This window comes from Arvicola amphibius, chromosome 8 (assembly GCF_903992535.2).
Source record: "Arvicola amphibius chromosome 8, mArvAmp1.2, whole genome shotgun sequence".
NCBI lineage: Eukaryota > Metazoa > Chordata > Mammalia > Rodentia > Cricetidae > Arvicola > Arvicola amphibius.
The window spans coordinates 29,361,936-29,377,326 of record NC_052054.1 but is presented as its reverse complement, the minus strand read 5'-3'; positions in this window follow the sequence as shown (position 1 = coordinate 29,377,326).

Genomic DNA, 15,391 nt, shown 5'->3' with positions numbered 1-15,391 from the left:
ACGCTGTTAGTTGGTAAGTAGGAAATGCCAACAAGACTCTTAGATGCATTACATACTTTCATTAAGATAACGCTTTTGGTATGCATAAAATGAAAGTTCTAAGTAATAAGACTATTAAATTTTATCGGACTATTTAAACAAAAAATCCCTCAGTGTTGAGGAAGCTAACAGTGTGGTCTGTGAATTCTGGTGTCACAGAATTGACGGAAAGCAGCGTAATACAGCAAGCTAAGGGCTATAGCAACAAGACTTTAGATAAGGAGGTGCACGTCTCTAGCAATTAGGGAAGGCTATTTTAAGACAATGTTAGAGGATGAGGATGGACTGGAGGAGGGTGAGGTGCAGGGAGAGAGCATTCTAGGAAGAGTGTGTCACCTTTACAAAGACATCAAGACTGCTTGTCAAGAAGTGGCCGTTCTAATTCTTTTTCTGGGGGTGTACAGAGTTGGAAGAGATGGTAGATTGTGTTTTGCTATGTTATAGCTAGAGCAAAGGAAAATACCTCGGAAACTCTAAGAGTATTTGGTTTTCAAAGTTCTCCATTTTCCATTGGAAAAACTGAATATAGGATTATTATTATTATTATTATTAGTAGTAGTAGTAGTAGTAGTAGTAGAATTAGGTTTTTAATTTCTTTCTTTTTTATTTGGTTTTTCGAGACAGGGTTTCTCTGCAGCTTTTTTTTTTTTAGAGCCTGTCCTGGAACTAGCTCTTGTAGACCAGGATGACCTCGAACTCACAGAGATCCGCCTGCCTCTGCCTCCCGAGTGCTGGGATTAAAGGCGTGCGCCACCACCGCCCGGCTTAGGTTTTTAATTTCATGAATGAGGCTGTCTTAGAGGAATGGAAGCCTTTTATGCATATTATTATTGCCCAAAGTTATGCCTAAATCCCACTCACAGAAATTCCAATTTTTGTGGCTGGAGAGATGCCTGGGCACTTAACCATATTTTCTTTCCCTCCCCCCATATATATGTCTGTCTGTCTGTCTATCTATCTGTCTGTCTATCTATCTATCTATCTATCTATCTATCTATCTATCTATCTATCTATCTATCTACCTGTGTGTCTATTATTTTAAATAAGCTACACAGTCTATGGGACCATGGTTTTTCCCACTCCCCATGGTACTACTGTATATTGTATTCATAGCAACGAGCTTAGGCTTAGAGGGGTTACAGGTAATATAGGTGGGTCAGTCAAGGACAGGAACTTCAGCACCAAGAACTTCTCAATACAGACAAAAGAAAGTATTGTTCAACACCTTCCCTTGCTGTGTAAAGACAGTAACCTGTATTAAGGAGGCCGATAGTTAGTTCCTGGCCACTTAGCCCCGAAATAATCACACAGAAACTGTATTATTTAAATCACTGTTTGGCCCATTAGCTCTAGTGTCTTATTGGCTAACTCTTACATCTTAATTCAATCCATTTCTATTAATCTGTGTGTTGCCATGTGGCAGTGGCTTACGGGTAAAGTTCTGGTGTCTGTGTCCTGCAGGGCTACATGGCTTCTCCCTGACTCTGCCCTTCTTTCTCCCAGCATTGTTAGTTTTCCCCACCTAGTTCTGTTCCTCTATAGCTCTGCTATAGGCCCAAAGCAGTTCCTTTATTAACCAATGATATTCACAGCATACAGAGGGGAATCCCACATCAGTAACCTGGTGGGGCAGGAGTGATGGGGAAATGGAATATGATTTTATGCCATTTCTTCTTAACTCTATGACTCACTGACACCTTTGGCAGCTTGGAACTCTCTCTTTCTAGCATAAGAAATCTCTTTTCTGGCATCATGTGGCTGTAAAAGACAGATTCTCAATGTTCACACTCAGCCACAGGTCAGGCACAGCTGGTAGAGACTGTGAGGTGTGCCTACCTGTCTGGTAATCCAGCTACTTTCTGATGGTACAGAAAATTGGCAGGCCCTTGTATGAGCTGTGCTGGACAACTCAAGTGGTAAGTAACAGGGAGTTAAAAACCAAGGGTGGGATGCTCTCTCTATGTCTACCTTCAGAAAAGTTCCATGAGCTCACTTAGCCTTGTACACCCAAGCTGTGGCCTGAAACTATAAGACATCATGGTAGTGAAGTATAATATTTATGTTTCTTGCTTGCTTCTCATTGTAATAATTTTGCATTGAGAAACACACCCTCAATTCACAGTCTATATATTTCAAGTAAAATGTGTAGCCCAGAGAATACAGCCTATTTATACAATTACTCGTGAGGCAAAATGGTTTTTACATTTTTAATTACTTCTAAAAGATCAGAAGGATTAAAAAATAAACCCCCATGATTGCTAACTGTATAGGACTTAAATTCAAGAGTCAAATAATAAAGGCTGTTATAGCACAGCTGTGCTCACTGTACATGCATCTGCTTTCGCTTTACGATGGCAGAGCAGAATAGCCGGGAGTGGCAATGCGGCCTGAAAGCCAGAAGTATCTTACCCTGATCATTACAGAAAAGCGTTTGCCAACCTGTGTTCTAGATCATCGCTGTCCCCATAGTAGCAGGGAATGGTCAGTGCGTTACTAGGATGGAATGCCTGGACCGTCTTTGAGCTGTCCCTTCTGCTGGCTTAAGTCAAGTCCTTATGTCAGGAACCAGGTGTGAGCCTCTGAGGCTGAGGACTCAGTCAAACTTGTCTCAATCCATCCAAACTCTGGAATCTTCCGCTATCAGAACCAAGAGCAAAAATTGACTTTTTGCCGCTTATAGGCAAGGACACTTAACAAAATCACTTGGAATGAACTCTACTGTATGTGTGGGAGGAAAAGATTAATTAATTCCCAAGCTCTTGGTGTGTCCTGGAAGCAGTTGTTTCCTGGCAAGAGATGGGAAACCAATCTTAGTTACTATGCTTCTGGGACCTCAGCGTACACTATTCTGAGAAGAAAGCCTTAAAGTCAGGAATACAGGGATGCAGTCTCTGTTCCAGAGCTGCGCTTCACAGCACACCCCAGTCTTCGGTCCTATGGTTTCAGGACTTAAGATTTTTTTATCTTTGTACAAGAATTATTCATACAATATCTGATTTATCTCCTGTAGACTCTTTAATTACATGTACATAATTAACAAAACGACTGCATCTTTAATTCCAGTGAAATCTTGAATTTGTTAATAGAGGAAAGAAAAAACCCATTATCAATGAAGTAATGACTAGGCATGTGTTTTGGGTTTATGGACTATTAGCCATTATGAAATGTAAGTTCATATAAAGTAAGAACAAACATACATATACTGCTTCGACCATTGAAGAAGTGTAAATCACTTTTTTCCTATAAACTAATCCTTCTCCCTGCCACTCAAACAGCAAAGATTCCTTCTCAGTATACCAGAAGAAAGATACATCATGACAGTAAACAGAAATAAAAAACCAACCAAACAACAACAAAACCTAGAACAACCCAGCAAAAACTGTAGACATTTTCAGATTAAAAAAAATCTCTCACCATTAGAACAGGAGAATCACTTGGTGGGGATAAAGGCAAACATCATGGGTGACTGCTTTTACCTAATGGAGAGATTGTCTCCAGGTCATACACACATAAAAGTAGAGGCAGAGAGAATGGGCTGACAACGCAAATAAATGGTGCGTTTCAGAGGGAGAGACAGAGAGAGACAAAGAGAGAAGGAGAGAGACACACACACACACACAGACACACAGACACACACAGAGAAGGAGGGAGAGAGGGACAGAGAGAGACAAAGAGAGGAGAGAGACACACACACAGACACACACAGAGACACACAGAGACAGACACACAAACAGAAGGAGTGAGAGAGGGATAGAGGGAGAGAGAGAGAGAGAGAGAGAGAGAGAGAGAGAGAGAGAGAGAGAGAGAGAGAGAGAGAGAGAACACAAGTAGGAGGCTTCCCGAGGATGCCTCATCTCAACTCAACCTCAATGTGGTTGCAAGTTATGCAAATGTGGATGGGTGGGTCTCCAGAAAGAAGGTCAGGGTGCTTTGGCGAGGCTGTACCTGCTGTGGGCACACACTGTAATCAGCAGGTCTCTACCTGTTTTCCTCTCTCCCTGTCTCCTGGTTACGATGGCCTCTCCTTGCAGAAAGAATCCCAAGGAAGTGGAAAATTTCCCCAGCTGTGCTTGTGGAAGTAGAGAGTTCTGAACTCACTAGGTAGGATTTTCACAACCCCCTTCCCTGTCCCCAGCATGAGAGTTTGACACAAAAATTAAATTAGGTCAAATACAAATGTTTCTGACACACATGGATTTTAGGGATAGAGACCCGTGGTGTTCTAGGCCATCATTAACTGTCTCCATTAATGCAAGCTGACGTCACTCCTCCCTCAGTCTAAATGTGACAGCGGCAGCATAGGAGGATCAGAACAGGTCACTCCAATCTTACTGCATCACAATGGTGTTCATTTTTAAAAACTGCCTCCTCCCCAGCCCGTTTGATAATGAAGTGTATTCTTCACCAAGGGAAGGTGAGTCACTGGCTCTCACTGGGGAGCTCTTCAGGGAGATTTTCATACCTAGTTCATTTTCTTTCACGTATAACCAGTGGATTAATAGAACAAAAACACTATCTTTTATAATTGCTCCTCTCTTTTACTACATAGCAGATTTTGTGGAAACATTGAATAGCTCTCCTTCAACAAAGAAAGAATAATATGAATAATCTATTATTTCTAAAAAATCTCAATTTCCTGATGCTGTTTTTCCCATCAGTCACCTGGGAAAAAAGCAAGGTGAGAAAACAGACACAATGAACTATGGTGAAAGATTTTCACTTGCAGTACAGAACGAGATTTTGGTGCTGTTTGGGCCCACGGAAGGGTGGGAAAAGCGAATAGGCAAGTGACTCTTGGCCTGGAGCTATCCCCCATACTCCATCCTGGAGGCTACTGGGCATGTCTGGGTACATTTCCTGCTGTGCTTGTGGAGGAGGGAGCGGAAGGTGTGTTTCTGGCATGGCATTGACTGGGGAAAGGCTTAGGATGAGCACAGCCTCACCCATAACAAAGAATTTCCTGACCTAAATGTCAAGATTGAGAAATTCTTATATAAGAATAGAATTTTGCAAAGAAGACAAGAGCAAGTGGGGAGGTAAACAGGGTTTTATAGCCTCAGAGGAGGCATGTGGACTCTTGTTTCAAAAGAGGAGGGAAGCCATAGGTACCTGAAGAATTAGACAATTCTTTTATATTTATGACACATTTTAAAGGGAGACCGCTTTATAGACTTATTGTTACAGACTTTGAATAAAGTAACTAAAACTATTCTCTTCTGCACTGAGTAGCAATTAATACACAAACAAAAATATAAATGTTAGAAGGCATGGTCTATTTCCATTCAGCTTGATTGTAGATTGTATAGGCCAATACATGCCCTGGAAAAGGCGGTCATGTGACCTTTGCTTTGGGGGTTCTTCAATGACAAATTAAGGAATGTAAATCCAGTTGTGATGAGGTATGTGTGCATGTGGAGAGGTCCTGTGCGTGTGTACACATGCACACACACACACACACACACTACAAACACACACACACACACACACACACACAGATTTTATTTGTGAAAGCTAGAAAGTCCCAGACCTTCTGGAGAGATTCACAAACTGTAGGTTAAGGAAGGCTTGTTGCTGCAATCTGGGATTAAAAGGCTACGAAAGGCTAGAACGTCTGTTTGGAGGTGGAAGTCCTTCTGAGGACTGTGAGAGGCAATGTCTCTGGGTGTCTGGGCTAGCTGATGATTACTAAATTCCTTGCAGAAATACCACTCTAGTCCCTGCCTTCATCTCGCAGGGCATTTCCCCACTGTGCATGTCTGGGAACCAACTGCCCCCTTTGCTGGGAACCCCAGACCTTTTGGATTAGGGCCAACCTAACAACCTCATCATTACAGCTCCCAGACCTTATTTCTATTCTGAGCTTTCGGGAATAATGACCTCAGTATATGAATCTGGAGGTGACAGGGGCTTTAAATAAGTATGTGGCATTTTCTAAATTGTTCTAAATGTATAGCATTATATAATTTTCTACTTTCCCAAGTATATCAGTTATAAGAAAATGTTGCAGCAAAGACAAATGAGACAGAATCTTAAAATACTTTTGAATCTTTATTATTTCTTGATATATGTCAAGATATAGTTATTGTTATATTAATGTTAGTAATAAAAGACATCTTTAATATAAATTATGTAATTCCATCTCCAAATCTTATTCATTTATGATTTCGAGGACAAAGTTTCTTGGATGAATTCTAGCAGATAAACATCCAAACTATAGAAGATGCATAAAAAACATCCAAATCATTGAAGATGCATAAAGTAAATTTTAAAATGCTCTTAACCTCTTTTTGAGGGCTGCTTGGTTTATTTTTATCTTTTTAGTTCTAAAAGAAATGGTACAGTAAATGCTACTGAGAAAACATCATTTACGTGTGTGTGTGTGTGTGTGTGTGTGTGTGTGTGTATTTCAGATAAATTTCTGGGATTACAACTGGATACCCTTTGGTGTAACCACAATAATTGCTATATTAATAAAGAACAGTTGCCATTTCTCTATTAATACATGCTCATTTGTCCTCCATAGGGCTCTGTCAGGAGATCTCAGTAACACTGGTACTCCTCTCAGATGGAGTTTGTTTATGTTGTAATGCTAACTACATTACTATTGAAATATTAAATTGTGTATTTCTTTTAATGTTTGTCACCAAAATTACACTCCATATGGCCCACTCTTTCAGATTTAGCTTCTCAAAAATGAATTAAAAATGAATCTTGTAACTATAATTACTATCTAAAAGGCTAAAACAATTGTGTGGAGGAGACATGGCATTAAGTTCTGAGAATTCCTAGAGACAGGGTTGCCCATTCAGCCTGAGGATTTTCGTAGAGGGAGGAACTAGTGGCTGGATGCTCTTCTCCTATCTTTCAGCTTTCACTCCCTAACAGCTGACTCTGGATTTTTATTGTTAAGACCAATTAGAATTTGTTCAACAATTTAGAGAGGACTTTGCTTCATGAACTTCTGTGATTACAGAAAGGCACTATGGGATGTCCTTCTGTATATGTTTTGCTTTTATTGGTTGATGAATAAGGCTGTTTTGGCCAATGTCTTAGCAGAGTAAAGCAGGAAATCTGAACAGAGATAGAGAGAGTAGGCAGAATCAAAGAGATGCCATGTAGCTGCCAAAGGAGAAAGATGCCAGAACATTACTGGTAAGCCACAGCCTCGTAGCCATATATAGATTAGTAGAAATGTGTTAATTTAAGATGTAAGAGCTAGCTAGGAATATGTCTGAGCCATTGGCCAAACAGTGTTGTAATTAATGCAGTTTCTGTGTGATTATTCGGGTCTGGGAAGTTGGGAAATGAAAGCACAGTCTGATTTTAGAAAGGCTGATCAGTTTCTAACTGGTTTCACAACAAAACAACCTTCTCCTTTATTCAAGATAGGGTTGTTTCAGGACTGCCAGTAGATGCCTAATACATCAGATAGTACTGATTCTTATATGTCATAATCTTTTCTATCCCCCTCTTTTTCTATGGTCCTTGGAGCATCAAACAGAGAATTCTGCACACTCTAGCAAAGTCTCTTCCTATGAGATATCTTCCTGGCCCCAAAGTTTGTAAGTTAGGCATAGTAAAAGATAACTCTTGCAGGGGCCTGGCAGGTATCCTTTGGAGAAAAGGGCAAACTAGGGGCAGTACCAATGGCACAGGAATTGGAAACATGTTGAAACAAGTTCCGGTTTATTTTAGGAAGGGGTAAGCCTTATATACTCCCCCAACCTGCCCAAAAGCAGGGGTCTGCTGAGCAGGCATCTGCTGAAATGATGTGGTCATCTTCTGCCAGACTGGGCCGCTGTTGTAGACGCCCTCTGGCACAACTAGGCTTTCAGGGAATAGCTACCTGCGCATGCTCTTTACCATAGGTCTAGGCCCCCTGGCTCTCAGGCCCATTAATGCTTAGTCATCCCACAAACAACAACGGATAATACAGCAGAAAATTCTAATAATGTATTATAGGACAGCTTGCAGTTTTCTCTCTTGGGACTGTAAAGTAAAATAGTGTCATTGCATAGAAGCACTGTGACACCACCACAGCTGGCCTGCTAATGTGGTGGTTACTAAGTGACTAGTTGGTATGTTATATAAACATTGTGCAGTGGCAAAGTGATGGTTCACATGCTGGACCATGTGAAGTAGCACAGTGTGAGATTTCACCACTGTAATCCACTGTTTGAGAAGTAGTACAGGGCCAAGCATTAAACACATCTCATAATAGTAAGTAGCTGTGGTTATATAAGAGTGAGATAACCATTTTAATGTATTCATTTTTAACACTTATGCTTTTGTATGCGTGTCTGTCTGTGTGTGATGGCTGAGTGTTTTGGGTACACACATGTGGAGATGAGAGGAAAGCTTGCAGAAGTTGACTCTCTTCCCACCATATAGGTTTCTGGGGCTCAGACTCAGGTGGGCAGGCTTGGAGGCAAGCACCTTTGTCCATTGTATCCTCTCATTGGCCCCACACATACTATTGATTTTAACGTAAGAAAACTATGCGTAACAAAATGATAAATTCAATGTATAATAATATCAGAACTGTAAGACCTTAAATTATTTTCCTGTGTTGCCTACTTTCTCAGAAACTAAAGAAGAGGATGTCTTCATTGCTGATAAAGTGGTAAGTCAAGAAAGAGGTTCAGGCAACAGAATTATAACAGAAGTGAACCCAAGGGAATTCCCAATATTGTTGCAAGTTGCTAACTTAAATACTTTGCCCATTTGCCTGCTGAGATATTAGTCTTTTCCTTAATGACTCAAGGTCTTTATTAAGTATGAAACCCCTTTGTCTGCTGTGCAGTTGCAAATTTTCTTTCTAGGTGTTCTTTGCCTTTTGGTTGGCTATGACTTATTTTATTGTAGAGAAGTTTAAAATTTCTACACAATCAAATTCACCAACCAAAGGATAATTTTTATTTTTAGATCTAATGTTCCTACTAAGTAGGAATGAGAGTAGGTACATGAGAGGTATAGGATTGCAGGCCATAATCCTATATATAATGCAGACTGCACCTACAGTATTATTTTGAGTTACGGAAACTAGGCTAGCTCTTCATTTCTTTGGACTTTAGAATCTACAAAATAATGAAATTTTTATTAGATATTTGCAAAAATCTCTTGTAACTATGGATGTTGATCTATTTTGATGTCATGTAATGGGAGGCTTTGGCAACAAATTTAAAACAACCTCTGGAAGAATAGTTAGAAACCACTGATAATAAAAAAATATTCAGATCGAGACATAAGAAAGACTAGTTATTTAAAATCCAAGAAAAATAAAAATCTAAATAGCACAAACTTTCCAAGTGACTAAGGACATCAGAGAGAAAAAGGCTGCGCCCTCCTTTCAGCTCTGGTTTGGTTATTCTACAGCAGTGTGCATGGAAGCAAGGCCACCAACGTGCTTAGAGATGTCGAGCTGGAAAGGAGAAGCAGGTGGGGACTTGCTGATGCTCTGCCGGCGGCACACTTTTAACTCAAACATGCACTTTTTGTTTTTCTGCTAGAACAGCTCGTTCACTGTAGAGACATGTGACCTGAGAGCTTTGAAACTCACCACAGGACAGATTTATAGAACACTCTCTCCTTACTCTCCCTAGTGCAGGCAGGAGGAGGGCAAGGGGATGTCTGAAAGGGAGTTCATAGTCCCAGGACTGTATGACTGTCTTCTCTCTATACTAACACTCCATCCAACTTTTGCCCAGCTCTATCTCTGTGGTCCTTTTACAATGCTATGACCTGGGTAGAATTTTCACTAGGATTATCTACAAACAGGAATGAGACCGTACATACATTTGTTTGGATAGGACAGTGTGCTGGCTAGTTTTATGTCAACTTGTCAAAGCTAGAAATATCAGTGAGGAGAGAACCTCAATTGAGTAAATACCGTCATAAGACTGGGGAGTAGGCAAGCCTATAAAGCATGCTTCTTAATTAGTGATTGATGGGGAAAAGCCCAGCCCACGTTGGGTGATACCATTCTGGGCTGGTGGTCCTAGAGAAAGAAAAAAAAAGCTGGCTGAGCAAGCCATGAGGAGCAAGCCATTAAGCACCACTCCTCCATGGCCTCTGCATCAGCTCTTGCCTCTAGGTTTATTCCTTGCTTGAGTTCCTGTCCCATCTCCCTTTGATGATGAACTGTAATATGGAAGTGTAAGCCGAATAAACACTTTCCTATCCAAGTTTCTTGATCATGGTGTTTCATCACAGCAATAGAACCACAACTAAGACAGACATAAAACATTACTTGTCTTTTTTTTCCCCGAGGCAGGGTTAGCTTTAGAGCCTGTTCTGGAACTAACTGTTTTAGACCAGGCTGGCTTTGAACTCACAGACATCTGCCTGGTTCTGTCTCCTGAGTGCTGGGATTAAAAGCATGATCCAATATCTCTCACCCCGCTAGCAGGTTTTTCATGTGTTCATCCAGATCATCAGTAGTGGACATGATTTCTCCGCTTTAAACTAGACTCCGTTTCTCATATTTTCTGTTGAAAGTTGATGCTTAGTCTCACATGCATACCGTGATAAAGTCCTCACAGTTGAATAATTTGTGATTTTGTTTGGCCTTGCTGAAGATTACATAGTCAGAAACATTTCATTAGTATCAGAGAGACAATAATATAAACTTCCAACCTCCATCAAAGTGAATGGTTAGGGATTGAGCTTGAAAACCCATTGTATTTTCACACACTTGAGACATTGATTTGGGCAGTAGACTATAAAAGAGCTCTTTCTAGATTAAGCAATATAAGTGTATTAGGTTTTTGGAGCATTAGAAATCTTCCTAGATTAAGTTCTAAATGAGAAAAAATTATATTCATTTAAAAGAAACTGAAATATACTAGAGACACTATTAAAAGATGTGTATTCATTATCACTACAGAGTTATTTTAATGATGATTTTATATGGCTGTTTGATGCTAAGCATTTAAGAAGGTTAAACATCTTTTTAATTATAAAATAATGGGGACATGTTATGAAGTATTAAAATGTAGGAAAGAACACAATACCATTACTCTAGTAAACTATTGCTTGCATTTTCATTCCAGAAAGCCATTGCTCTTATTTGCTATTATCTTTATAATTTTTGTCTTTTCAGATTTTTAAAAACATGCATTTATTTATTTCTAACTTATGTGTATGCATGTATGCCCATGTGAGTTTATGTATACTATGTGCATGCAGAATCCCATAGAGGCCAGACGAATGTGATATGTATCCTGCACCTGAAGTTACAAACAGCTGTGAGCCACTGTGTGGGTGCTGGGATCTGAACTTGATTCCTCTACAAGAGCGGTCAATGCACTTAGTCACTGAACCATGCCTCCTGCCCCATGTGCAAGGTTTTGTATAGTTGTATTATCTGTATTCAGTAGCATATTCAGTAGCATGCTGAGTAAGTTTTTAAATTAGCTACATTTTCATAAACATATTTCCAGTGGTAAAGATAATGAAAATAGCTTAAAGATATATTGTAACTCGCTTAAACCTTTCTGGTTTCTTGTATTTTTTCATTTCCTATTAAAGCACCATTATCATATACATGCATTACATATACTTTTAAACCATATTTGGGTGATATTTTTAAGAAATATGGTTAACAAATTAAAACTTATAACAGTTTTTATAGTTCTTGATCCAGATAGAAAAACCACTTTAAAATTATTATATCCATTTAGAGTGATGAACCTTGTAGAACACTCACCACCACTAAAGTAGAATTTTAAGAAACTCTTTCAGTAAATTAATTATTTTTATTTTGTTTGGTTTTATTTTTTTATATGGTTTATTTTTTTATATTTAAAAATTTCCATCTCCTCCCCTCCTCCTCCCCTTTCCCTCCCCTCCCCTCCGCCCATACCCACCTCCCTCCCTCTCCAGGCCAAGGAGCCATCAGGGTTCCCTACTCTAGTTAAGACCAAGGTCCTCCCAACTCCCCCCAGGTCCAGGAAGGTGATCAACCAAGCTGAGAAGGCTCCCACAGAGCCCGTCCATGCAGCAGAATCAAAGCCCAGCACCATTGTCCTTGGCTTCTCAGTCAGCCTCCACCGTCGGCCACATTCAGAGAGTCCGGTTTGGTCTCATGTTCCATCAGTCCCATTCCACTGGAGTTGGTGATCTCCCGTTAGTTCTGTCCCACCGTCTCAAAATGATAATTTTGGCAGATTGGGTCCATTTAAAAGATTGTTATAGTTAGACAGAATATAATCAGCCATCCAAGAAGTTTTTGGTGGAATTTAGCAGGAAGTGAGAGAATAAGAAAAAGAATATTTCAGATGGTTGTGGGATGGGGTACAGAAAGGCTTATGTTTTAAAAGAAAAGATCTTTTTCTACATTTTGGATTCTGATTTTAAGACGTGATCAGTTCCTATTCCTTTACTACAACCTTGTCTGAAAAAGCGATAGCTATCACCTGCTCTTTCAAGAAAACGTTTATTCGTTTTGTCCCAGGGTACATTCCCTTTCTGTGAGTCAGACAGAGGTGCATGTGAAGCCTAACCATCACCCACCTGTGTTATCACAATCAGTGACCAATTTTAAGAGTACTGCCTGGCGAGGAGACAAAATTTTGAATCTAAAGCCCAACTTTGGAGACTACAGCTGAGTTCTTTTTTTTTTTTTTTTTTTTTTTTTTTTTTTTTTTTTTTTTTGGTTTTTCGAGACAGGGTTTCCCTGTAGTTTCTAGAGCCTGTCCTGGAGCTAGCTCTTGTAGACCAGGCTGGCCTCGAACTCCGAGATCTGCCTGCCTCTGCCTCCCGAGTGCTGGGATTAAAGGCATGCGCCACCACCGCCCAGCCTACAGCTGAGTTCTTTACGTATGTGTTTTACATAAGTTCCAGTCCAGTGGTCTCTTGTCATTTGGCTACTGGTGACTTAGAGCCAGTGAGTGACTCACGAGCTTTGTGATCAGCAGTAGACAGAACAGAAAAACATAGCCAGGAGCTTAGTGTAGTTCATGCATGAGGGAAAGTCTGCAACTGACTTACTCCAAAAGGGGTGTGTGTGTGTGTGTGTGTGTGTGTGTGTGTGTGTATGTGTATACGTACCTTTGTGTATGTGGGCAACCACCCTCCCCCCAAAGCAATGACCCTTAAGTTACATTATCATCTACATAATGCAGGGACCAGGGAGACACTAGCTATGTGTTTTGTAACCTTTGCCTTTCTTATGGGTTGGGTCTGGAATGCAACCAAAGGTTAGAGATTTGGTTTCCAGTAGAACATTGTTGGGAAGTATTGAGAACTTTAGGGTGGGAGGGGAGGTTGGCAGGGCTCTAGGTCATTGAGGAAGTGCCACTGGGGGCACTGTGGGGTTTCAGTCCATCCTCTTTCTGCGTTCTGTTTCCTGGCTGCAATCTATGTAGCTGTCTCTGCTCCTCACCACGATGCCCTCTGCTCCTCACCACGACCCCCTCTGCTCCCCATCACGATGCTCTTTGCCCCGCACCACGATGGTCTCTGCTCCTCACCCTGATCTCTCTGCTCCTCACCCTGATGCTCCCTGCTTCTGATCACGATGCTCTCTGTGCCTCACCACAGGACCCCAAACAATAATGTGCCAATTGGTCAGGCCCCAGAAACCTCCAACACTGTGAAGCAAAATTAATCATTTCTCATTATAATTGCCTCATCTAACGTAACTGGAGTGATGACAGAAAGCTGACTCGCATGGCCTAGAAGACCCATAGTTTTCTTTAAGTCAAAAACCAGGACTGTGTGTTTGGTTCCTGGTTCTGCTACATAAGACAAAGCGTACGGCGAATATCAGTTAGAGGAAAGAACAGTTTCTATGTGGGCACGTACACACTAGTGACTGTGTTCAGCAAAAAGGTCTGGTGGTACACTAAGTGGCACACAGGTTTGAATGCTTCTGCTTTTAAAGATAGACGAAAGCTTTTACGGCCTCTAAACAGTAGACGACTCAGGGAAGGGATCTGCAGAGATAACTTCGTGGTTAAGAGTGCATGCTGCTCTCGCAGAGGACCTAGCTTCGATTGCCAGCATCCAGGTTCGGCTCTTCACAGCCACCCTTAACTCCAGTTCCAGGGGGAGCCAGCACTGGGCTCTGCAGGTACCCACCTTCATTCACATGCACACACCCCCCATAAATGTAATTTTAAAAATAAGTATTAAAACAGATGTCGGAAAGAGAGGCAATGGCTGATGAAACAATGCCCCTGAGAGATAGCTTCTTCATGAAGATATGGCTGAGCAGGCAGTAGAAACTGGAGGAGACAGCCCAAGGATTGACAGGTAATATGTCTCATTCAAAGACCACAAGTATACATGGGCTTAATGCAAAGTTGATATTTTAGAGTGATTTAAGTGACAAATCTTATGTTATGGGTGTTCTAACACAGTCACAAACTAGAGGAGTTGAAATAAATGGTATGTTTCATCAAATTACAGCCATCCCTTGACAAGCCAGCCTTTGGAACTATATCCATTTTTATAGTTTACATTTTATAGAAAGATTTAAAAATATAAGATCTTTCATATTTGCAAGGTTTGGTTTCATTTCTCATTTTTATTCCTAAGTCTGGCCATCAACATTGCTTATTAAGCTCTATAAATATTCAAAATACAAATTTCTGGGCTCAGCCCCAGAACCGTTGAAGCATAATCTCCAGGAATGGGAGCCAAAATTCAGTATTTTAACAGGTGCTTTGAGGAGCCTTAGGCAGCAAAAAAAATTTAACTCCTCAAATTTTCTCATCTTCATCAGGATCTGGTGCGGCTCTAGAAAAGTGTGCTATTAGCTACTTTTCTCACTGTTGTGACATAAGGCTCCATAGAAATAAATGAAAAGAAAAAAGCTGTTTGGTTCGTGGAACTTAATCTCTTGGGATGGAGAATTGTGGAGAGCACAGCAACTCGTCATATCACGGCAGAAGTACGAGAAGAAGTGGGTGAGGGGAGGGGCCAGGCAGAAATATCCTGTAAGCACCCCCGACCCTGCCTAGGGATCTATGTCTTCCAGCTAGGTCCTACTTCCTACTTTTCACCATCTTTCAATAAAGATATTCATATTGTAAATCTATAAAGGGATTAACTCATTAGATCAAAGCCATCAGATCTACTTGAGTCTGGAAATACCACCATAGACATCCTGTCTAGGGTTTCTATTGCTGTGAGAAAACACCATGACCCAATAGCAAACTGGAGAAGAAAGGATTTATTTGGCTTACCCTTCCACACTACTGTTCACTGATGGAAGTCAGGACAGAAACTTAAACAGCGTAGGAACCTGGAGGCAGGGACTAATGCAGAAGCCTTGGAGGGGTGCTGCTTACTGGCTTGCTCTCCATGGCTTGCTTTTTATAGAACCCAGGACCACCAACCCAGGGAT